The sequence below is a fragment of the Lates calcarifer genome, linkage group LG10, assembly GCF_001640805.2.
Source record: "Lates calcarifer isolate ASB-BC8 linkage group LG10, TLL_Latcal_v3, whole genome shotgun sequence".
NCBI classification, from domain to species: domain Eukaryota; kingdom Metazoa; phylum Chordata; class Actinopteri; family Centropomidae; genus Lates; species Lates calcarifer.
In genome coordinates, this window is record NC_066842.1 from 13,443,410 (window position 1) to 13,469,371 (window position 25,962).

At 40.1% G+C, this 25,962-nt stretch overlaps 1 long non-coding RNA gene across 1 annotated transcript in view; it reads right to left on the minus strand.

Annotated features, from left to right (window-relative positions):
• Positions 1–969: 969 nt before the first annotated feature.
• The window catches only part of LOC108875102 (uncharacterized), a 68,359-nt gene continuing 43,366 nt past the window's right edge, over positions 970–25,962 (minus strand). The window contains exons 4-5 of the long non-coding RNA XR_001959815.2: positions 3,986–4,092; positions 970–1,421 (exon numbers count right to left, since the gene is read on the minus strand). This is a non-coding gene — a long non-coding RNA (uncharacterized LOC108875102). The remainder of the gene's footprint in view (positions 1,422–3,985; positions 4,093–25,962) is intronic.

Consider the following 25,962-nt stretch of genomic DNA (forward strand, 5'->3'; position numbering starts at 1 on the left):
ATCTATAGATGTGCAGCATTATAACTCATGAGTGGCACCTCATTTCACACAGCCTAATGGCTTGACACTGAGAGCACACTGGGGATCCAGGCAGGGGAGCTTCCCTTCATTTTTTTGGTCTAAGTTTTATGAGCTACAAGGATTAGGGTTGATTGAAAGTCAGAGTGATCTGCTGCACAGCACTGCACTACATATAAGGTTTTACATTAAACTTTCCACATTGATAACTTAATTCTATTAATGATACACAGACAGCCCATGTTTTATCACTTTGATTTATGTTTTTACAAATACTGCAAGCTTGGTTTGCTGTACTCTGTAAAAATCTGGCAAGTCAAAGATAAGTTCAGATGTGGGTCTTTCTACTTCCCCTTCCAAAAAAAAAAAAAAAAAAAAAAAAAAAAAATCACCCCAGACTGCAGCAGCCTTGTGATATTTAACTGATTTAGATAGAGAGAAGCAGACACTGAGGCACAGTCTACTCTTCAGTGAACTTATCTTACTTGCCTGGATGTGACAGACAGTGTAGCCCTCCAGCTTAGTTGTCATACACCGGCGACCAGTCAGAGCTCGTCAGGTTGCATGATTGTATAATTGTGTTGTGACACCTTGAACCCACCGGTGGTATATAACCATGTTAATTTTCTGATAGCACACCGTGGGCCGTTGGAATCAGAGTTATGATGGGTGTAATTTGTGCCTCCAACGGCAGAGTGAAAGGAGCGGGTCATCAGCAGGATAAATACAAATTAAAATTGATGCAGGTCTCATTTCTGCTTGACCAGTTTGTGTTGGGAGGCTGCACAGAGCTAGGAATGGTACACTTGCCATTTGTGCCATTTGGTCCTCCATTTCAATTCAGGGCCTGAAGGCAAAAAAGAAAAAAAAAAAAAAAAACTCCAAATAAAATGTACCTGCCCCAAGATGTGCTGCAGTATCGCAGGATTGGTAATAAAGCGTGGAATGCTGGAAATGCGGGTGCTTTTATAGTTCACAAATTCAAGTTATGCCTCTATGAGGATGTTTCTCTCATAAAGTTTCTAACCTCTAATTTCATGTCAAAGCTGTGCCCAAAAATAAATAATGTTTCGAGGAAAGCAGAAAATAAAAAAGCAGAAGTACAGGGGAGATTTTTCATATTTTTCCTATATCAGTTGGAAGATTGGACATTGGACACTTTAAATGAAAAACTAGTGATTTGTGAAACAATGTACGAGTGACAGCTTCATTTTGATTTCTGTATTAGCCGTTTGTTGCTGTCTCTGGGTGCATGTGCACCTGAGTGTGTATGCATGTGCGTGCCAACGTGTGTGTGTGTGTGTGTCATACGTCCAGCAGAGCCAAAGAGGCATCCTCCTGAACTCCTGTCACAGCTTCTCTGACTGGGAGTTCAAGAGCTCTTCATTACAGCCTGTGCGCATCTGAGGGAAAGAGAAACAATGCTTAGAGCCCGGTGCACATAACCTTTCCATTCAATCAGCAGTTCAAACTGTCTCCCACTACTGCAAATCATTCTGTTTCTAGCTAGTCAAGTGCAGCACTGAGTCAAAAAGCCTCCTATCAAAAATGGATAAAAATATCTTTCCCTGTGTTGACCAACACACAGAAACCTAAATGATCATTTCTGAGAATAAAACTCACACTTTTATGTTGATCATAAAGCGATATAGGAACTCTGATTGATGGCACTAATCACAACATCTTAACCACTATCTATGCATTACTCATTACTGTCTGTGAAATATGTACATTTCTGAAAATAAGCGGTAGAACTAGCCTGACAGTACAATGCCAACGTCAAACAAAGGCTCGTCAGTAATGTTTTATACAAATCCACTGATATAATAATTATACTATCCCCAGTCTTTAGTGGAGGTTGATTGTTCTTGCTGTGAGCTAACACACTTAATTGTAGTATGCAAATGAGAGCAATTACAAAGCTTTTAGGTGAAGAGATGACAGCTGAGGTTGGTTTCATTGGAGGCCTCACCCAAACTGTTGTCATGGAAACCACATAGAATAACGCAACTGTCAAACGGATATAATCTCATGATATGTCCAGAAATCGCCTCCTCCACTTTGTGTTGCATGAACCGATCCATATGAATGGGAGATTTTTTTTTTTTTTTTTTTGATTACTGAACAAATTGTCAATTTGCGCTGTGCAAAGGAAAAGAGGATTCGTTTGGGGGAAAGAGAATGTTGGAATGGATTCAATTTCCAAAAACCAAAGCTTCATAAGAATGTAAAATATGCTCTCGCACACAGTCCGAAATGCTTTGAGCTTTGTGTGGTGTCAACAATTAGTAACACGTATCAAAAAGGAATGTCTGACAATTATTGTTATAGTAGTCATTCAGCACTCATATCTGTTGATACTGTGAAGACTATGATTTGAACAAAAAGGCCCCCACTTAAAATCTGTTCTATTGGTAAGTAATTGGTTATTGGCTATTGATATGTGACAATTTTATTAACTGTACATCAAACTGATTTATACACAGTCTTCTCATAATCTAAACTGAACAGACTTTATTTAGGTGAGTGCTTCTTGTCGGTGGAACCACCCAGAGTCACCTTTTCAAACAGCTGATCACATGACAGTCCTAATAATGGCGCTGATGACTGTCATTGTCTACAACATGACACTGGACACTATCTTTCCAATTAAAATCATCATTTCCATTTTTCACAATGCATCATTTTGTTAAAAAATACCTACATCTTGCTGTTTGATGAAGTTGCACAATTTTAAAATTATATACTTTTTAGAATTATTTTCTTTAATCAGTTCTAAATTAGACATTCACTGTTCTATCGCTGTTTATCCCAAATTACAGAAAATGACACAATCACTGCCGCTGGCATGCAAAGCAAAAAAGTTGCGCTCTAAATTTGGTCAAATTTTCTCTAACAATCTATATTACAATTACTCTTGTGCAGACTTTCATGAATTAAATATGAGTTGTGTCTGAGAATGAGATGTTATAGAGGTAAATGACAAGAGGCAGCCTGTAATTGAGGTGGTGGCAACATGGGCCTACTGAACTAATCCCTGACTCGGTCATGTGACGGGCTGTTCGCCAATGGTGGGAGTTCTTTTCACCACAAAGCCAGGGCAGCTGGGAAAATTGATTTCTCATCTGAGCTGTATTTGATAGCTTTTGAAATCAAAAATTGAAATTAACTAACCTACGCCCCGTCATTACAAAAGAGCAAATTAAACTGTGCGACAGCGGTTCCTCCGAGCTCTGAAAGCCTGTGAAGGAAACAAATTTGAAGATGCGAGCTCTTCTCGGCTCGTGACTATCATGCTTTCTGCTCAATATAATATTAAAAACAACGGAGAAAATGTCTTCTCTCTGGATTACTTTTGTAAATGTAAATGTAAACCAGTGAACAACTGCTGTTTTTAAAACATAAATTACAACACATTTTATAGCACATTGGCTTCATTTGAGTGAAAAGAATTATTATTTAATTTGAATAAAATATTATACTATATGGTTTTCTTTGTGCATGCTATAGTGTATAAATTTCATTTTCTGCAAATATTATAATTTCAATTATTTCAATTTATAATGCAGAATAAAAGAATATTTAATCAAGAATCTTGTATAAATAGTCAATAGATGGCTTCCAAATATACAGTCTTACTCTTGGTAATTTGTGATTAAATACAGATTTTAAAAAAAAAAATGTATAGTTGGATTTAGTTGCAGGGAAATTAATCTTTAAAGATAAAGATGAACAACTGCTACACCTGCAAAAACTGTAACTAATTTACAAGTCATTATTGGAACAATCCAAACAGCAACTTAACAAGCAGTCAGGAGTAAACTCTCTTTGTGAGAGTGAGTGAAAGTGGACAAGACGTGAAGCGAAACAAGGTAGCTGGTTGCGTTGACAAATGACATGCCGAAACAGATGTTCCTGCAGGTGGACATGAAGATCAATAGGCGGTGGAGAGCAGCTAGATAGTTACCTGAGCTGCTGGAACTTGTAGCAGATGTTAAACAGACTGATGCCCTGGAAAGCTGATCAATGGACAGGAGGCAGATGGAGGAGAACATGGAGGAGTGCTGGGAGGCGCTGTTAGCAGAGAGAAACATAAAATAATGGGAGTCACATTTGATATGCAGATGGGCGCCTGTCCACAACGTTAACCCATCAACACAAAAATAATAGGCTTCAACTTTTTTGGGGAAACTTCCAACTTCAGCCGAAACTCAGCTCCCTTCATCGACTTGTGCATCATGCTAATTGCTGGTGAATTTACCACGTGAAAGTCAGGATCCTGTAAAGCTTATTATTTGTCCCATATCATGATTCTAAACAGGTAGGTTAGGGCACTGTGATGACCATTATCGAGTGTGCCAAACAAGAGATTCAGCAGTTTTTCTGGGCTAAAAACTTGCCTAATTAGCAGTGGTAAGAGGTAGTGTCAGGCTGTGATCTAACAGACTATCACCTTTACCTCCCATTAGTGAATTAAATACACACTGAAAATCCCCAAGCATCTCTTGGCCATCACTACTGGGTATAACTAGTGTGTTATCAATCTTATTTTACAAGCAAGCCTGTGCCATAAAAAGGCTTATTTGCAGTGTTGTAGTGGAAAATATTTTTCAGGTATTTTGCAAATACAATAACCAAGAAATATAATTAAAAATATTCATCTGGCAGCTTGAACACATCAGATAAATTACATTTAGAGTGTGACACAACGTTCTTAATGTAGTGGAAAAAAAAAAATAAAAATCTCTGAACTTTAATCAGGCAATTTCAAAGTCAGACTAGGCTTTCAGTCTGTTCTTTCCCCAAATACTGTAACACCTGCCTAAGCACACACACAGCCCAACAGAAACACATGCTTACTGTATAAAGACACACATACGCTTGCAACACACATACACACACATACACACACACACACATACACACACACACACACACACACACACAGATCCTCTGACATCCAGCGTCCCAGTGGCCTTGCTGTCCGAGAAGCAACTTGAACTAGGCGATAACCTGATAGACTTTATCTTGTCTTCCCTGGGTCTCAGTGAAGCCTGAAGAAGACACTTCAACTGCACAGCATCCCCCCAGAGTCCTAACCTTCCCCTCATCTCTCCTCGCCGGGATCGGTGCCTGAGAGCTGTCAGCGGCCTGTTGCTTATTGATGTTTCTGCATGTTTTATGTCTTTCTGAGATATGACGGCCCTGACACAGTGCTGATTTCAATCAGCTTTCCACATACCGCAGAGAGTGACAGCTTGGGAAAGTAAGAAGGACAAAAAAAAAAAAAAAAGAAAAAGAATTGGTGGGGATGTCATTGGCTCAGATGAGCTCCGGCCTTGTCTCTGACCGGGGATTCTCCTCCCTTCTAATGAAAATGTTTCATTCACATCTCACATCTCTTGCCTCCCCTCGCTGATGAATTCAATAGAAGAAAAAAGAGAAACGAATAGTGAGGGAAAGAAATTCAGCTTTTGTCAGATTGGGGAGGCAAGAAGAGAGGGTGACCCCTGAGCCAAAGGTTTTGACACTGCATCAATCCCTTTAGGGGTGAGGCCTGCTGGACCAGCTCTGGCAGAAGATTACTGCAGCACATCTGAGGGATGGTTGCTCTATCTATTTCACACATTCTATGCAGAGGAGAGCCTTGTATGCTTTGGATCCTGAGCTGCCCAGTAAATTAGGTCTGAGATCATTCCATGGAATGAGGGGAGCTATCCAAGGCAATTCAACTCCAAACCATTGACAGAGAGCTTACCGAATCCCTGAAAAAAAAAGGGAAAGACACATCTACTCCCGCTTTCTCTTTATGATACCAACTACAATGTACCGTGGGTAATCCCAATAAGGCTCTTTACTTGCAAATTCAAGTATAGGCACAAATGTACCGATAAGACGCTCCCACGCAGCTTTCTCACATACGTATTATTGACAAGTATATCACATCTGTTCGGCTCGCCATGCTTTTGTCCCAATCTAAAGTAATATCTTTGACTTATTAGGTGGTGCAATGGGAAAATATGGTGCGGTGATAATTGTAAATTCTCATCAAGATTTCAGGCTGCTGGGGGTAATACGTGTTGGTGTTAAAATCTGTGTTTAAAAATCTCTGGGTTATTTTTTTACTGTTATATTGCTGTGATATCCAGAACAGTGTAGATTTAAAAGAGTAAGATGACAAAATATATATTCTCCATTATCAGGATTCTTAAATTATTCTATAAATTCAGTGACAGCACTTCTGGGTATGCATGTTTAATATTTGTGCTTTACTTTTATCATTGTTTTTCTGCATTTTCTATAGTGTTATCTTTGACTTTAACCTAATCTAAACTGGACTGTGAAGTAAAAAAAAAAAAAAAAAATCTCCAAGATCTCATAGTCCTCTCAAACTTGTTTTTGTCTGAATCTGATAAAGCACAATTTATTCACTTCTGTTTTCACTGAGAGATACCAAATTAATAGCTCTAGTCCGGATACTTTACTTTGAATGTGCAGTCATATTTCACTTTCAGGTTTTTTTTTTTTAGAACACAATTACTGCAGCCATAATGAGATTGAAAATAAAGACTAAATTAGCTGTCATTAAATTATTTCAATTTCCTTCGCCTAATAGAAGACTGTGACAGGTGTCATAGTTGCCGTTATGTTTGTCTTCGCAACATGTTATAATGGATAATTGATCCATCAAAAAACATCAAGCCAAGGCAATAACTGGCTTGAGACTAGCGTACTGAACATGCAGAAAATCGAATTTAACCTCATGTTGACTGAGACACTCCCTTGCTCTGTCGATCAAGCATGTCTCTCCTTGACAGCTCTGTTCGCATGTTGTTAAATAATCTAAAGGGAGAAAAGAAACATGAAAGAAAAAGCAGTCTCAGAGGAACTGTCACAGAGAAAGGAAAATGCCATGGGGGGTGAGGAATGCCTTCAGTTGCGCAGCTTTTCACATTTTAATTTCAGTCTGCGGGACTGACTCATGGTAGCGCCTGAGTGAGTGGGTCCTGGGAGTCAGGGCTCATGCTGACCCCTGAGCATAGACAAGCCCAGAGAGATGTCAGCTGAGAGCTCCTGAGGATCACCAGGCTGCCAAGCGCTTTGAAAGCTGCTGCCAATTCAGCCTAAGTTTCAGCTGAATGGTCGCCACAGAGAAGGGGAGCGACAGCAATAAAAACAGGTTGCAAAAGGAAGAGAATTTGCTTTCAAAATGTATTTGGCCTTTGACCTTGCATCCAACCCTGTGGCCTCTGTCTTTGAAGCTGAGCATATTTTTTTTGAGAGACACTGAAAGAGGGGAGGGTTTTAGGGGTGGACCTGGGGCCTGTCAGTATAAATATATTAATAATCTGACAGCTTCATCTGCTTTTGAGGGCTAGACTTGACAGCTTCACAATGGCCTGCGCTGTAGTCCTTCTCGTACATGTCTAGCTTTCCTGTCTGAACAACACAGAGAGTTTATTAAGACATCACACTCCTGTGAAGTATTGATTTTACACCAGTCTCTGTCACTTACTGTATTAGCCCAAGCAGGAGCTCCAAAATAAACTATGACAGCTGCATGTAACCTGCTGAATATGTTTGAGAGAACTGCTCAGTTCAGGTAAATTTGCTTTTTATTTTGTTGTACATCTTTAATCTGATACCGCCTGGCCAAGTCCCGTGATCAAACATAAATACACAACAGAAAAAGGCTTTGATTTTTCTTTCTTTTTTTAAGAGAAAATTGAAAATTTTTGACAGTGACAAATAAAGGAGAAATGCATTAGAGAAGAGATTGTTGCAATTAAGTTTCTGCAGCCCAGGAAAAATAGCGAATGCTATCTTGAACAAAGGAGGGGGATGTGCATCTGCCTGTGGAAATGCGCCCCGCCTCTCAGACAGCGGGTCTGTTCGCAGAGAGACAGAGGGAGAGAGGGGTCAGAGGGAGCACAGGTAATTGAGGTGTCCCCTCCCCTCCCTTTTTTCCAGGGCTTCTCACCCCATCCTTTCACCCCCCCACCCTATCCACACAGCGGGCACAATTACGCTCCCCATCACCCCACCAGCTGGCCCCCGTGATCCCACACTTCTTACTAAACGCGACTCCATCGGCCCTTTCCCTCTTAACCTCTCAGCACCCGCTCCGGGGGAATGGTAAGGCTGCACACAAAACTGGGAAAAGAACTCAGACAGTTCTACTACTTTTAACACTGCAAGAGGGGGAATAGAGAAGTTGAGATAAATGCAGGTTGTGCATTAAGAATTAAACTTGGTTTATGGCAGATGTATAGAGCTGACATCCCACTATATGAGGCTACAGACTGCAGCTCGGAAAGATGATTAAACTGCACAAGTAACTGCATTGAATATAAGTGCCAATAGGAAGCTGAGGATTAGTTATAGCAAAATACTGTCAAACTGAGACACTGCCAATGTTGTGATAATTAATTTTATACTTTGAATTAGAAGAAATATGACACATTTAGATAGATCTGAAGAAAACTGAAATCTTACTTTCAACAAGGAATAGCCTGTCCTACATCTAGTATGCTAACAATTTAAATCAAACTGTAATAGCTATCAACATGTATGTTAATTGAGTGGCTTGAAATAGATTTCAACACCCGAGCATCAGTCTGATCATATTTCTCGAACACGCTCCGAGTGTCTCTTGATAGACAGTGTTTTCACTCCATCCCTTCACATTAATGAGTGGGAAGGCTCTCTTGTGCGTTATTACCTGAAATAATACCATATGGTAAAATGTAAACAACATCTGCATATTCATGTCATAACTTCATCTGTTTAATTAGTTCCAGCAAAGCAGTTTACCCTCTGAGGCCCTCCCTGTCAGAGCAGTGATGGTAGAGCCGTGCCCTGCTGTCGGTCCTGACAGTCCTCTATTGTTCAGTTGACGCTCCTGCCCTGTCTGTTTAATGCCAGGTGCATCTTTACAGGCCACGGATCAGGTGAAGTGAGTTAGGGAGCTTCTTTCACACTGATGCCAAACCTGACACATCCCTCTTTAGCAAGGAGACCTACCAATTATTTGAGGATATTCCATTATATGTAAACATGGCTTGGTTAAAAGCCAAACTTTTGCTAAATGACACCCTCCCTGACATGCATCAAGCCACTGTAAGCATACAGCTATCATATCAACATATATGTATTATGTGGTGATGTGCCTCTGTTTTCACTCTAAACTACCGCATTGTCATAAAGAATGTGACACACACAGCTCAGGTCAATTATATGTATTAAATAATTGCAGATAGTGTTTATTTTTTCTATTAAAAATCTGGCAAAGATTCAACAGACTCTTGTTATGAAATATAACGCAGACAGACATACGCTTCACGAGTAGGTGATCTTTGATAAGCAACACTGTTTCATAATATTTTTATGTTTCATTTGGCAATCAATATTTCTGTATATCATGAAAACAATTCTAGCAGTGCCAGCAAATTCACAATATTTTATATGCTGTTTCTCTTTTCTTTTCTTTCTTTTTTTTTTTGGACACGTCCTACAAACAAAGGAAAAAATAAAGAAAAAAACAGGGCAATGTGGTATGAGAAGCTTGAGTGGACATTCTCTAATTAAATTCTCCTTCATCAGGCACTCGTTTGTGCACAAGCATTAATACTTTTGACCCTCTATAGCCTGAACACTAACATGCCTGAGGAAGGAAAAAGAGGAGGGAAATGAAAGAGAAAAACATGAAGGAATATCTTATTAGGGGAGTCAGGCATGTTTTGGCCCTCGTTTTTTGATGGCTGCTCTTGGTGTCGCGACCTACTGGCGTCTAGCTAATACGACAGTGTACGCCGTGCCATTGTTCTCAATCAATAACTAATTATCAAAGTACTGGCTCCGACTCGTATTGTCCTCTTTGCTTGAAGCCCCTTGTTGTGGACTGAAAGACAGAAAGGGGGAAGAAAGGGGAAAGGAGGGTGGCTTTTGGCTGCACAGTGATGCTGCCGCCACAACATCCTCACAAGCCTTTCAAGATACACTGTGCCGTCAGTTTGAATTACCATCCCCTACTAATTGATATGAATTAGAACAGAAGAATTATTGTTGCTGCTGAATGTCATAACGATATCCTCAAAGTAATCATGGGAGACAAAAAGAGAACAGCACAAAACACACAAGCAGACCAAATAAGAAAAGACAAATTAAGCCGACTCCTGCTAGGGACTTTGCAAACGAGGCTTTAGACAATGGGGAAAGAAAATTAGACTGCTACCAATCTGTATGTTTCATTATTTCAATCTTGTTTACAAGTATGAACCATGATTTTAACTAAACAGAAAGGATTCCTTTTCCAGAAAGACAGCATGAAGTTGCACTTTATTTGTGAGCCATATCTTAACCATCAACAGGTTCAAACGGAGCACTCTAATCACTGATACAATGTCCTTTTATCACCTTGTCATTGTTGGTTGGTTTTTACAAATGAGCTGACAGAAATAGAGGAACCCAGTAATTCGTAGTTGGCAACACAGGGTGGATTGTGCGCTGGTGCCTGCCTGTCTCTGTGCTTCCTAATGGAGTGGCGAGTCCTGTCATCCCACGTGGCAACACAGTTCACTTCTCCGCAGTCCTGTTGGTGCCACTGGCACCAGGACTGGGGGCCAAAGCTCCCCAAGAGCCCAGGGGGTGGCTGGTGCCCCAGTGACAGGCAGGGGTCAGCCTAGTAAAAGTGCTGCCCTCAGGACAGTGAGTCTAATCCCACAGCAAGAGCATGGCAGCTGGAGCGGCCCATCCGTTCAGCCTGTGTAATGATATCACTTGCACTGGATCTGATGTCTGACCTCATTACCAGAGTTTAATTGCGTCGCTAACAGAGTTTCACTTCTTTTCTCTGTCCTTTTTTCTGTTTTTGACAGCTCTCCAAAAGAATTTCTGTGACGCTTACAAAACTAAATTAATTTCCTATGCATTTGGTTCTGTTTACCATGTGGTTATCATAATTAAAAGGAATAATACTAAGTTTTAACTAAACAGGTAACATATGATTTTCGGTCAATTTTAATCTGCTGAGCGGAAATTCAGTAAAATTAAATCTATTTTTTTGTCCATTAAATTATTAATTCATTCATAAATTTTGCGAGAGTTCCATAATAGTTGGAAAAGTTCAAAACTATAATGCACACTAAGATATTGCATATGTTTCCTCATAATTAAACTTCTCATTGAGAAACCTGTCACAGAACTGCCATTTCCAACTCAAACAACAATAAAAACATTTAACCGTGCACTGTTGTTGTTAAAAAAAAGAAAAAAAGAAAGACAGGTGGTTATTGATAGGGGAATAATTTGAAATAGAAAGGAGTGTATTAAATCAGCAGTTCATTAACACCTTTTAAATATACCTGGTCCTTATCACATTGTGTTTATTACAGATGAGTGTGAAAAAGCTTCACTACATATGTAAATGATGATGGTGTTGTTCACACTTTTAATTAGGTAATGATTTTTTAATTTCATTGCACTATTACTAGCAATGATTTAAAAGTGACAATTTACCTTTAGATTTTTACATTGGTGTTTTAAATTTGCAGATTTATGTAAAGTTACGTGTTCTGGACGACTATAGAACACTGGGCATAATGTCTCATGGGAAATATTTCTTTTCTATTTGTGCAGGCTGTTTTGATGCTTTGAATCCAGAAAAGCTGCCCCCCGCCCCAACTTGTTGTGAGCTGTATGCCCTGAGAGCCAGCCGTAACCTGCCCTCCACCATGAAAAAAATAACTCTCTTTCATGCCATGATACCACATGAAATATGAATAATGAAAACAAACAGAGCTGTGGCGTAAATAGGAAGCATGACTGGGGGCTTAGAGCTGCAGATAGCAGCTCTGTTGCCTTGCTATCACCAGCCTTCTCCCTCCCACACAGCTCAAGAGGTAGTGTCATCTTGGTTTCCCACTCGGCTCCCAAGCTACAGCCCTCCGTAACCCACACGCCCTTAGGAAGCTACCACTGGGTCGTGGGGAACAGGCCACCACTGTTAATGGGGTTGCTCTTTGAAAACATCACAACACAAGTAAACAGGGCACTCCGTTGTGTATTAAGTGCAGTGAAACTTTGAGTAAAAGTATCATGGTGGGTAAAGGTTACAGGCAGAAGGTATCCGAGTGTGTGTGTGCAAACAGCATTCTGTGTACAGGTGCTGTGAAAGAGACAGTGTGCTGTATTGAAAATGCCTCATTACTACCCTTCCCGTTTTCTTGGGCTCATATAGTGTAGCAATGTGCCCTTGAAAACAGACCCCAATTAATTCTTTGCATTGTGCATGTGGATAGATTTTCCAATATTCTCATCATGAAAGAGCAATTATAATTCCATGATTCATATGCACACTCCATTTGAAGCAGCTATCCTCGCCCATTGTCAGTTGTCAGAGTAGAGGATAAACCATGAAAAGGCCTAATCCTGCTATGGGCAGCAGGCTTTAATGAGCAGCCTGTCTCAGGCAGAGCCATGTGATACCCTGGCTGGGGCCAGACCAGTGCAACGTGGAGGTCAGCTCCTAATGGAGGGCTCCATGGCTTCCCCTCTGGAGAAGGGCGGAGCCCACTTACGTTGACCTGTTAAGTCAAGTTGCTCTCCTCTGACCCTCCAAAAGATTGTCAGGAAAGCTACAGCACAAACAGCCATGCTGCCTGCAGGCAATGAGCCTTGCTAGAAATGAAAGGAGGAAAAAAAAAGAAAACGCCAGCTCAGAACAAGAGACCGAAGCCTGTGAAAGATGTAAATTCAAAGCAAAAGCAGCAGAACTTTAACCTATGGGCTATTATGCAGCAAGTGAAACAGAGCTGCCGCTTGGAATTAGGGGACAATAGGGAGTTCAGGCCAGGGGCATTTAACCAATGGACATCTAGTGTATCAGATCCCATTCTTAATGACATCAGTGACCGAAGCTTTGCAGAAACTCTGATCTCTGGTGGCATAAAGAAAGGGTCGTGGCCAGAGGGGATTAGTAAAATATATGGAAAAAACTGAAAAAATAGAGAAATATGAAAAAAAAAAGGATAATGAAAGGAGGTTATGAGAAACCAAGGAGAATATTATTGCAGGACTTCACCAAGATGCAGAGGGTAGGAAAAAGCTGTGCAAATAGTCATGGGATTGCAAAGTCAATAATACGTGCAATCTTCACAGACAGAAAGCTATAATCAAAAAAAATCCATATTGAGGGTGAATGCCAGAGTTTTTCAAAATGTCAGTGGAGTGTGTTTGCAGAAGGGCAGGAATGACAGATGAAGAGCAGGGAGGTGAGTGGCAGAGACACGAGGACAGGCGGACTCTGTGCTGATGAGGTCCTGGACACAGAGACCAGGCAAAGTGCAGCGCCAGGCCAGTAGAGCACTCTGCCTCAGCCTGCTCCCTACAGAAAAAGCCAAGAGGAGTCAGCAGTGCTACTGCTATCTAATGGGAACCATCCACTTAAAATTCATAGGTTAACAAGACAGTAGGCAGTCTGGATTGCAAAATGGTAGCAAGAGTGATTTGTGAAGACACTTTAAATCGCCAATTTTAGCAATGATAAAATTACTTTTTCCTTCCTAGTACAGTCATACAAAATACAATGCTTTGTGTGACCAGGCAAACGCAGCAACTGCAAACTGGGTGATAGTGGAGGAAGTGCAGTGTTTGTGAGTATAAGCAGTTGAGTCATTTTTGAGATATAGATATTTTCCATTTTCAACTCTGACAAAAATGCAGCGAAATAGAGGGGCCATTTTTTTCTTTTCGATTTCTGTCTCGTAAATCCTTTTCAAACGCAATTCCTATTCTTCTTTTGAGGTCTTTTAAGTCGTTATAAATGTTTTCTCTCTCCCTCTCTCCCTGTCTGTCTCCCTCTCTGCCTCTCCCTAGCTTTGGTCTTCTTGAATAAAATAAGTGCAGATTTGCTGGAAATCAGTGGCTTTTGTGTGTGGCTGCAGGAGCATGGTGAAATGTTTGGACACTAATACCCATTCATTTCGGTAGCGCCATAAATAAAAGCTGCCAGCTATGCGGCTGCCGTGAAGTGGTATTCTTTGGTGCCCAGCAGGATGTCCTGTTCACATTAGCGCAGCAGGGAAAACTGGCCGGAACAGCCAGACAACTAAATCAAGACATTGTCAACTTCTGACAAAATTGCTAAAGGGGGGAGAACCGGTTTTAAGAGGGGTTGTGCATGTCTGGTTGTGTGCATGTTGCAGTGCGTGTGTGTGTGTGCGCGCGTGCGTTTGTAAGACACAGAGAGAAACAAGAGAGGGAGAGCAAGAGAATGAGAGAACAAGAGAGGCATGGGGGAGATATATCTTTTCAAAATGCAGTATATTCTGAAAAATAATTCCTAACAGAGAAACACCATGGGGCTGACATGAATGAGGAAGTGTTGCCTGAATAGAGATGACAGTGCTTAGCTCAAGAAATAAAACCTAAACCCCCAAAAACACTCATTTCCTGCTGTGTTTTTTTCCTCGATCCATGCCAAAATGCCTCTCAGGGATCAATTTTCCAATATGTACCAATGTTGTGCAAGCTTTCGAATTTTGATATAATAGAAAATCACCTGTAATGTGTTTTTAGTTTGCCATTGAGCTTGGATCCACGCATTGGATTTTGACTTGTTTTTGGGTGACAGGGCTCTGGCATCTAGTCATTTTGAGCCACCTAATTAACAAACTGAACATAAGTCTCCTGTCTGCACATATAAACTTTACTAATCCCCTTCAGCCAAAAGGGGAAAAAAAAGATCAGAGGTAAATCTTTGAGCATCTGTGCTAAACTTACACCAGGTCAGGGCAAACAGTACACATGTGACTGTCATAAAGCATACTCCTTTAAACAAAGTCCCAGCCCTGGGCTAGATTTGCAGGTGGTCGATTGCCTGGTCTTCACAGAGGTTAACTCTTAGGGAGTGCTAAAAGCTGCAGGTCTGAAAGAGAGTCCTATCATCAGAGGCGGCCTTAGTGCCAACAAGACCCAGATAATGACAACTCTGACCTCAGTTAAGTACATAACACAGCGAGAGCTCTTGGATGTGCTGCCCAGAACAATGTACGGGGAGAAGGGAAATGGCACGCCAGGGCCACAGCTGGGACATACCATGCCAGTGGGCCTGCCATTTTGATTAGGGGTAAGTAAGCCTTTTAACTTAGTTAGACTGAAAAGAAAAAAAAAAACAGGGTGGAGTTTCTATTCATATCTTTTTGGCCTTATAAAGCCTACTTGACAACACAGTGGTTCAACACTTCCTTACAATGGGGAAGTGAACCATTACGGTGCATGTCAGAGGCCTAATGTGTACTGCAGATTATACGTGGAGGAAAAGAATGAAATGAGGTTTGGCAGTGCCACCGTGAGGTTGCGGCTGGATTTTGTGTATCTTGGAGGCATCCTGGAGCCTGTCCAGACTGCCCCTCTTTTGGAGTTCTGTGAACTGGAGATGTGAGGAGTGCTCCCTCTTTCTGCGGGCTCTAAGTTGGAGTCTTTGCTGTAGGGTTCAGTGGACCTTGAGAAAACACCAGTGAATCCGTCACCATCATCCCTCCTGGGACAAAGCTGGCTGGCCACTTCTGAAGCTCCAGTGACCCAAGGCTTGAACCCTGCTGCTCTCCATTCCCTGCCCTACGCAGCCACTGGGAATCTATGACCTCAAGTTCATCGGGAATCAGACACTTGCGTGGCAGCTTCAAAAGCAATGGCTGACTCTGTCATGTTTTTAAACTGTGTTCTGCCCTCCACCGGCTCTGCGCAAATTAACAAAACAAAATATTGATAGGCACCCTATCTCTGTTTAAGAATGATTTATTTTCAAGAAAGCAAAGACATATCATGCAAACAAAGCTCTGTTTTTTTTAAACATTTGAGTCTTCACATCAAGAACATATCATGAAAATATGAAAACAGTTATGATTTTGTAATAGCTTTCTTGCTGCATCCAAGCCCAGATGGTTCTTAATTGGTTGGCAAAGGGAGCAAGAGGTCTTTTTTTGAGGCGTGAGTGTGTGATTGTTGCTGCTGAATTGCTGCTGTGAAAGGCTGGCTGCGTGGTGTGGTGATGGAACAGTGTGAGAACAGGTCACACAAAGGAGCCACCAGCCTTGCACGCAGGGGGATATTGGGGGTGCATGGTGTGTGTTTGTTGGGTGGGCATACGAAAGACAGCTTAAGACAAAAAAAGTGAAGACATATAAGGGGACCATTTTATCCAGTGACAACAGTTCTCTCATGTACTGTAATGCTGCCCAGGCACATTATCAACATTCAACACTTGATCTAGGAAAAGGCACATGAGCCAAAACCACCACAACTACTAACTTAACTTATAATTTGTAGTTCACTTAAACTGACACCCTATCAGGGAAACATATATATATATATATATATATATTATATATATATATATATATATATATATACACACTGTATATATATACATATATTATTACCAGTTTCCACCAAGGCCTTTTAAGAATTAATTTGCTATTACACATGAAGGATTCCCCAACAAACAATTACTTCTAGGGTGAACTGGTACATGTAATCATCACAAACCATTTGGTACAGGAACTTCTTTAAGTAAACAACTTTTTTCCGGTTAAGTACACCCAATGAACCAAATAATTAAAGCAGTATTAGTGTAAAACAGTCTAATTAAAGTCTACATCTTGGAACATGCAGAACATCAATTTAAAAGTTTCACCCAGACAGGTTTGGGAGTGTGCCAGCTGTTGACTTTTACAGTAACAACACCAATGCTATAAGGTCAGCTTACAGTATTAGCTTACAAAGTATGCTAGCAAGTGAGAAGGCAGAGCTGAAAAAGTCTCCCATGTAATTAAAATCCCCTGTTGAAGAGCAATTCCCAGTTAATTCTAACAATCCCAGATAAAACAAAACTATAAATAATATATTTTTCTTTTTCTTCCACCATGCCAAAAGCCTACCAAATCTTGACTGCAAAAACTGTCCAGAGTGAGTTGTTATATATAGTAAACTCGAAAGAACTTCACCTTATTATCAACACACTGCTGACTCCCACACCTGCATTATTACACATATTCCTTGTGGGTAAAATAAATTCAACTGAGCTGTCTTTGCTTAATAAAACAGGCTCTGAGAGGGGAGATATAACTAGGAAAGATGAAGACCTAACACTTGTGCAACACCCTCTAACAGAATGTCTTTATGAGCAAGGGGCAAAATTAAGCTGTGTCAAAATGGCAGGCCATGGGAGAGGTTGCGGTAGACATCAAATCAACAGCAGTCCAATACAGGATCCCATTATCAGTGACACTATATGGGTGCCCCTGGCCAAAAGTCCCCTGCACTGCAGAAGTTAAGGTGTTGCTTGATTCATTAGTGCCTGTGTCTGTGCCGAGGTGATGGCTCTCTCATTGTCCTGAGAGGGGTGAAAACTGGAATGTCTTTTCTTCCTGTCAACACTATGTCACTTTAATTTCTTTTTCTGACGCCCAGTCTTGACACCTGGAAAGGTTTGACCGAGCATGGTAGCAAGAGATCATAGGAGAGTCCTATTTAAAGGGAGTGGTTGACACTGTTGACATTTCATTCTCCTCCTTCCTTGCAGCCTCACCTTTTCTTGTGAGAATAGAAAAATGCACTGCATTAAAAGGTAGATAAGTTGCTCATTGTTTGAAAGACCAGATAATGATCAGTCATAACTCAGATGTTCTTTAAAAATTTGGCCAGACACTGACACTATCATCTGTGTGTTTGAAACTGATCACAGATGGCCAAGGGAGGGTTTCTAGATATTAAAGTATCTTGCAGCAAATTAAATTAAAGATGCAATCTCACTCACATTATTATTAACACGACTGAGAGGCAGACTTATTCAGGCAATTTCATTGATTAAAATACACCGCAGTCACAACTAAACAAATTGTTAAAAGAATGATTTTAATGCACATCATTGTCTAGTATTTGTGTTGAAGTATTTACAGTATGACGTCACCCATAATACACTCTTAGAATATAATAGCTGTCAATGGATGCATAGTGCTAATAATGTAATGTGCCCCTCCCTAAGGGAGCTGATCTCCTCATCTGGGTCATGGTGAGTATTAAAAGGGTTAAGGGTGCACAGTAAATTTATTGTGGGTCTTCCAGCACCAATGGGCCAGAGCACTAATGGATGACCTTGGGGTTTGGCTGTTCCAGACTTGAGGAGATCATGTCTCACCACCTCCCTACCACCAGGATGACCCTGGCCCTCTCTGCCCCTGGCCTCAACCTTTAACTCACTGATCTTTGACCAAATTATTAAGCAGACACCTGCTTTCCGGTGTATGGTCAGAGTGGGGGGAGGACTCTCTCTGGGTACTCTAATTTGATGTAGATGTGTGGTGTGACAGTATCCATCTCGCTAAAGATAAACCCATCTGTTAGACTTCCCAGCAGTATGACTTTCAGTGACACCTGCACACAGTGTAATCATTTTACTGTTTACACTGCTGTAATATCACTTGAAAATTTAATTAGCCTTAATAATCTATTTTAAATCTAGCCTTATTATTTGAATTTGTACTGTTGATATTGATTTATGACCACATTATCACCATACAATGCTGTATATAATTTATGAGGACAGGTCCCTGAGTGAGGGGACATGTATTCTTGAGAAATAAACCTGGGCCCTACGGCAGTTGGTTCCAGTGAAATTATGTCCTGTTTCATGTGATATATGTACAATAACTTTCAGGTACAATTCTCCAGGGCAGACATATAAAGTGCAGTAACCTACACCTGCTACTAGTTGTTGATAACAAATGAACAGCTTAATCCATTGAATTTTCTATTTATGTATATCACCCTCAAAGCTCATTAATCATAAGGTAAACTCTAGTTGCCATTCGGTGTATCACATTATGAAAAGGAAAGTGATGAACACATAAAAACGCATTGATTGTAATTAATTTACATTATCATTATTCATTTTCATATAAGGCTATTTTTTTCTAAGACCAAGCAAATTCAGACAATCACATGATCATGCTACACAAATACACCCACACTAACCCTGAAAGTGGAGGTGGGCCCGAAAATTTTGTGAATTTATCAAATATGAAATATGGTCCTCAGTCAAGGGCACTGAGGTACAGGGACCAGCCCCAAAGACTGCTATGGACCTCAGGGACTAAGTATGTGTCAAATTTGAGGAAAAAAAGGAGAGAAAAAATGCTGCCATTAAGGTATAGCTTGGAAATGACACTGACCTAGGTCTGCCATCTTGCATTGTCCCACCATCTGCACAAATGTGAACTTTGCCTTTAAATCCTGGCTTCTCAATTAACATGTCCAGCTGGGTGGAGAATTCCGTCAGCTCCCTAATATCATTACTGCCACACCAGACTGTGATATAAATATTAAAAAAGTGCCCAGAGCTCTTTGCTTGCTATGTGAGAGCTTCTACCTCTTGGGTTATAATGAAATGCACCTACATAGCAGGGTAACTGCAGGACACGTGGTCTTATTAGGGCTCCTGCAGACCATAAGACAGAAAGTATAAATGTCTTAGGCCATCTTTCTTTGTGAGTTCTTAATCTCCTCTACTCATGGTGGATCTTAGACACAAGGCAGCACCTACATGGCAAAACAACATATCCTCCAATGCTTTACGACAGCAGAGACTCAAGCCTCTTTGAGATATTCTAGTGGTCGCAGACAAAGAGGGTTTAGAAAGCATCAAGTCTTCTTCCAAAATGCAAGCTGTGTGGTCTTTGTGATAGCCCCATTACAGCATGAAGGACTCTTACTTTAGGCTGTATGTCTCTGTCTGTGTTTGCTTGTATGGATAACTGTACTTTCCAGGAAAAGAGATCTTAAGAGGAAGTCTTTGAATGTAGGACATTGGCGCTGTAGCGGTTAATCTCCCCCCACGGCTTTACAGACGGCTGTGGATTTAGGAGTTGGCATCATAACTGACCAGTGCTGTTTGATTAGATAACAGGGGATCTACTGCAGGCATCAGTGGTCCACCGTGCTGAAATGAAACAGTTTGCTCTCCGCCCGTTCTGCTTAGAACACGATGGGGGTGATTCTTCAACACTCTGATGCCACAAGCTGCCAAGCAGCGTCCACCGCAGCGATACCACGATCATGGCGTTATGATGGGAAGCACCATCTTGTACCAGATGTTGGGAATTAGCTGTCCCTTTGGCTGTCATGGGTTGTGCCCTGCAGCTCTCCTTGAGACTCAATGTGTGGGATTGCAGGTGCTGATGAGTTGCCAAAAGGGGCATGGAAAAATACTTTGGTTCAAAAGAAATGGTAACTACACTGGTACAGCTAACACACTGCATTCTGTACTAACCATGTTTTTGGATTTTAAGCCAGTCAAAGTGTAGATAAGATGCAGACCAACTCATTATGCTCTGTGAACACGCTGACCAGAAGAATACCCATTTGTCTACATTTGATACTGAGAGAAGTCAAGCTCTGAGGGGACAGACTGGGGAGCAGGAGGCTTCACATTTGCTGCACGTGCTGCAAACCCAGCAGTCTAGAATGTAAACTCTATAATGACTGAAACCCATTATTTTCCTTTTCTATCACAAAGCAATGTTGTAAATAAACCCCAACCTTTCTGTTGTAAACTGTATACTTTTTGGTCTAGTCTGATTGCTATTGTGAATTAAATTTGTTGTTGTAGATTATAACAAAGCCGCTTTCTTTGGCACAGGATTTCTCTTCAATTTCAGTAGTTAAAGAAAACGGCATCCTGTTATTTTGACATGGACTATAATTTAGAAATTGAAATTATTTCCAAATGTAGGAAAACTTTAGATGGACAGTCAGCTTCGATCTTATTTAGAAAGAAGACCTCTATTTAATGCACAATGGGAAAGAGCAACAACCTATCAATATGATGAAGTGTAATTATTGTGTCATCATTTAAATTACACTAACTGCATTTTATTAAGAATTTATACCACAAAAGAATCACACTGAATGTTTTTGCTGTGTTAACCAATATTTAATTCAAGTTCTCTGAAGGCTTGTATGGCAGTAGCAGGATTGACTGGTTAAGCTCGGCCCTGGCTGTACTGTGGCAGAGGCCCTTTGTTCCCTAAAACGAAATATACTCTGAGTGCATAAGGGTGGATGTCACTTCAGATACAGATGCATTTGGGGTCTGCATGGGGGGAAATAATGTGCAGCAATGATATCTTTGATCATTGCTAGAACTCCCCAACACAGGAACTGTGTCGAGTGTGGTTATCATCAACCCATTTCTATTCCCCCAGCACAAATCATTTCATGGCTCCTTCATCCCATGTGCCAGAACTGGGTTTCAAAAGCAATTTCAGCTGAAAAATAAGGTGCTTTTCTTCAATTTCAAGCCATTTGTATCAGGGTTAGTGTTGTTTACCTAGCTAGTACACTGGTATTTACATACCTCTTTAAAGAAAAAAATGGCCTGGTATGATTTATGGACTGCAGCAAGAGCGCAATTTTCTATGTCGTACACCTAATCTGAGAGGGTATGAAGAAAGGTCACATTGACCATACAAATACCATGGCCCTTCCACAGAGAGTGGGTGGATATTCATTCTCTTTAAAAAAAATGTCAGTTAGGTCTGATTTATGATATGCAGAGCATACCGGGCTCGACAACACCTTTGCTTTCAGCCTTACGTCTGGGCCAGTGTTATAGAGAGAATAAGAAGAGAATGTAATTTGTCCTTAACTACTGTCTTTGTGTCTTTGATAATACCACAGATATACAATACATCTAGGTAACAACAATGTAACGGCATTTTGTCTCAGTTTCTTAGTTTTAGTTCTTTTTTTAGTTTAGTTATATTATGCTGGAAAGAACAACAACAAAAGCAGCACATGAAGTGTTGTAATTACAAAGCACAAAGAGAGACAAAAAGAAATGGAGAGAGATGCTGTCAGGTGTTAGGATCAATGCCATGTTTCAGAGTTGTAACCTTTAGCCTCCCCCTTGACTCCAGTGTGATATGATACCACGAGACTGATAGAGATGGAAAATACATTGGTGCGTACTCAGCGAACACGATACTGCTCTGAGGCCTTCTTTCTTCTCCTTAATTTCCCAAACACATCTTTCCTTTACGGTGTCTGGCATGAATTTGATATGTACGACAGGAAAGAATAAACCATTTTCAATCCCCCTTATGATTTATTAAATTATCATCGCTTACAAAGACGGCATCCTGCCTCGGCCGATGTTTATTGCCCACACACAGTTAACAATCAATGAGAATCCTTTTATTTATTATCCATTAAAACCTGACATTGTCAGGTGTATGTTCATTAATATTAATAACAACTCTGTCTTCCATGGTATAGCAGTGTGGCAAGGACGCTTGTTTCTGCTGGAGAGAATAAAGGGAAGACTCCCAAAAAGGTCAACCAATTCACAGAACTACCGAAACAACTAAGCAAAATAATAAAGGGCATCACAATCAAGATATCATCCTGGGACAAACCAATGAGTTGAAATGACAGCACCCAAAACAATTGTGAGGCTGACACAATGTATGCTTAATTTCAGGTGAGTTACATTTCAAGCTGCTTCAATTACTTGATGAGAAAAGTGACAACACAAATAACTGTTGTGCATGTGTATCTTTTTTGTCAGGTTTAACTATTAATCGCTACAAAAACAAAAACGGTTGTAGGCTTCTTTTGATTCACAAACCACTGCTACACCAAGAAACACAATCTGGCTCAAACACTTCATTTCTGCTCTACATGTGTTTGTGGTTTTTGTTTTGTTCTAGTACTATGACACATTTGACTGGGAAAAAATGGATTTATATAATATAAAAAAGGAAAAGTATACAGTGTCAGTTTTGGGATTCCATTTCATGTTCAGCATTATACGCTCATCATTTACAGTCTGCTCACTCCTTGCATGGATGGACCAATTTATGGGGAAGTAGAGGATCAAGTTCAGTCCTAATGACAACCCCTCACTGACCTCTCCAGAGAAAACAAATGGAGCCCCAAGGTGATGTTTCAATATCACTAACTACTTGGGTGTCCCAGGGAAAGGAACAGATGTAGCCCTGAGGATGAGGAAGGGGTGAGGTGCAGGTCAAGGTCACCATACGCCAAGGTTAGGGTCAGATAAGCACGGCTGGCTCGGGGTCTTCACATGCCCACAGGCCATAAAAGGAAGGCGTGGACAGAGACTCAAGAGCTATGGATCAAGTGTTATTCCACTGAGGGCCTGAGGGGGGGTGAGGGCAGGGGCACAGAGGTTCAACACTGTCATATGCTTGGGTTATACAGTTGCTCTAAGTCTCATTGCCTGCTTTAGGCTGTTACTGGAAGAAGTGAATTATGTGTTTATTAGTAAACAAAGTAACAAATCCTCTCGGAGTAATGCAAATGCGTGGTATGTAACTACATAATAACTATTCAGCTTGTTACAAAATAAGTTGCTACTTCTGCCTGATTTTGATGCAGTTGCAAAGGGCAAAATCACTTTATATGTAAGGTAAGATCTCATTTAATACTTAATCAGAATCAGACTTTATTGCCAAGTAAGTTTGCACATACAAGGAATTTGTCTTGGTGTATCGGTGCTAAAGAAAAAGAGATAGTAAACAAAGACAGATAGAAAAGTAGAAGTAAGAGTAAGGAGTAAAGCGCAAACAGCAAATACTACATGTACAAGGAACATAAATATACTTATAATTCAAAATGTAATTTAAATGTAAAGACAATGCTATTTCAAAAGAAAAACACAATACAACTCAGTTACCAGTTGTGTGCATCTTACAATGCAAATGTATATATGTGTGTGTACATGTGAGGAAATAAATAAATATTCATGTACTATGTTACAGGCACTAGAAATGATCTCTAATTGGAAAAATCTAAATGAATTACTTCAGGTTATTTGTTAAGACTATGAAATGTCAGACTATGCCATTAGTTGCAGTGGGAGATCCCATGGTATTTGGAGGGAATAAATTAGCTCTAGCACATTTATTTTGACTTAATTAATAAGATAACCTAAGTGATTTATTTGATTCCCCAGACTGTACGGCACAATAATATCCTACAGTACGAGGCAAATTTGCTAAATGTGTTCAACTAGAGAAGGACAACAGGAACAGAGTGAGACTGCAATTACTGTCATATTCATGGGGAGGAGGATGCTAATAGGGAGATTTTCTGCTCCAGATCAAATCAAATGTAAATGTATCCTGGTGGGTTGTGCTTCCTTTAATTAGAAGGTGCAAGTAGTTTGATAAACTCTTAAAGATTGTGGTTCCTCTGGTTGTCAGCTCATTACATGCCTGCTCATTCTGCTGCAGCACTATGCAGTGCATAAAGCTTTTCCATATATCACACTGGACTGTAGTAACAATACTCCACAGTGTGGAGTTATAATATGTGAAATACACTCTCACTTAGAGAATATAAAGACATTCAATGTCTCTTCTCATCAGTAATGACTCAAATAAGAATTCATAAGAAATGAAGAGTGTTGATCCTCTATTCATTTATTATTCATTTTTCAGGTGAAAAACAAAGTGACCTTTCATATAATGAGGAGATTAAAGGAGGCTCTAAACAGAGAGAAACTAAACAAAATCAACTGCATTCTTCAAAAGCTTCCGGAAAAAAAATAAATTTGGGATATTTAGATTTTAAATGCAAATATATGAAACTCATCTCTTCCTTTTTGTCATCTCTAGAATTACACTAATGCCTCAACCCCCCCCCCCAAAAAAAAAAAAAAAAGTTTCACAGTCTCTTGTTATCAGGGAAAAGTTCTATATGTCATCAAAATAAGAAGGGTTATTGGCTTTAACAAGTAGGTTTTCCTGCTATAGACTGTTTACCATTACAATAACAGGTTTTCAGAAATTACACCGATGGATGAAGGTTAGACAGATGACAGGACACGTTGTTCAATGAGTAACAATGCAGCATCCTGAATATCACAACTAAAAAGCTCTAATAATGAAGGAATTCTCTCTTAAAAGAGATGCAGAGGTGACATGATGTACATTACACAGTTTCTATGTAAAAATGACATTTTTTCATTATTTAACTACTGTTCACTGATTAGGTCCTAAAAGGAATTTACACATTATCAGTTCTTTCAAATGCTCTCACTCATTAGTTTGTGTATTGTTGTGGTGTGAGGCAACGCTGCTTGTAATTTAGTTTTTTGGTGTAACAATAAAACTATACTATTATAACAACATAAAAAGATGTCTGCGATACCTACTGGTGACATTGTGTTGTTTTTTAATAGTTTTTATAACAATGGCTGCTCTGTGCCACATGACCACACAATATGTAGTTTGATATTCTAAAATAATAGGTATGTCAGTTACCTAGAAAATATATCTGTAATCTAAAGTACTGTGCATCACGCAAAAACACTGGTAAATTCAGCACAAAACAAGTTGTCCAAATGACATTCAAACCAATGTGGACAAATCGATCATTTTTATGGATCGCTGTCATTTATTAATGACTAGATGACAACAATGCCATGGTGCAAAGATCCATTATATTTATAAAATACCCCCCATAGCCTATATATTGAATACAACTAAAGCTTCTGGTACTAGTACGTTACTGGTACTGGTACGTTATGCTGTATCATAGTTGTGGACACCTTTATTATAGCTGTTGCTTTAATGAGATCTTAAGAAAAGCTGTTGACAGTGAGTATATTAACATTAATAACCACATAAAAGTCAACTGACTGTTGTCATAAAATGTGATAAGCTAAGTTACTCAACATGTAGCTAGTATAACAGTGAGAGGACCCAAATAAGACATAAGGAATAGATAAGACTATGTACAGAGAGAAAGAGAGAGAGTGAACTGGGGATGGAGGAGAGAGAGATGACTCCACAAAGGGCACTCCTTTTTTGTAGTCAATAATTGACATTTAAACACACGTTTCAAACGTCACTGATA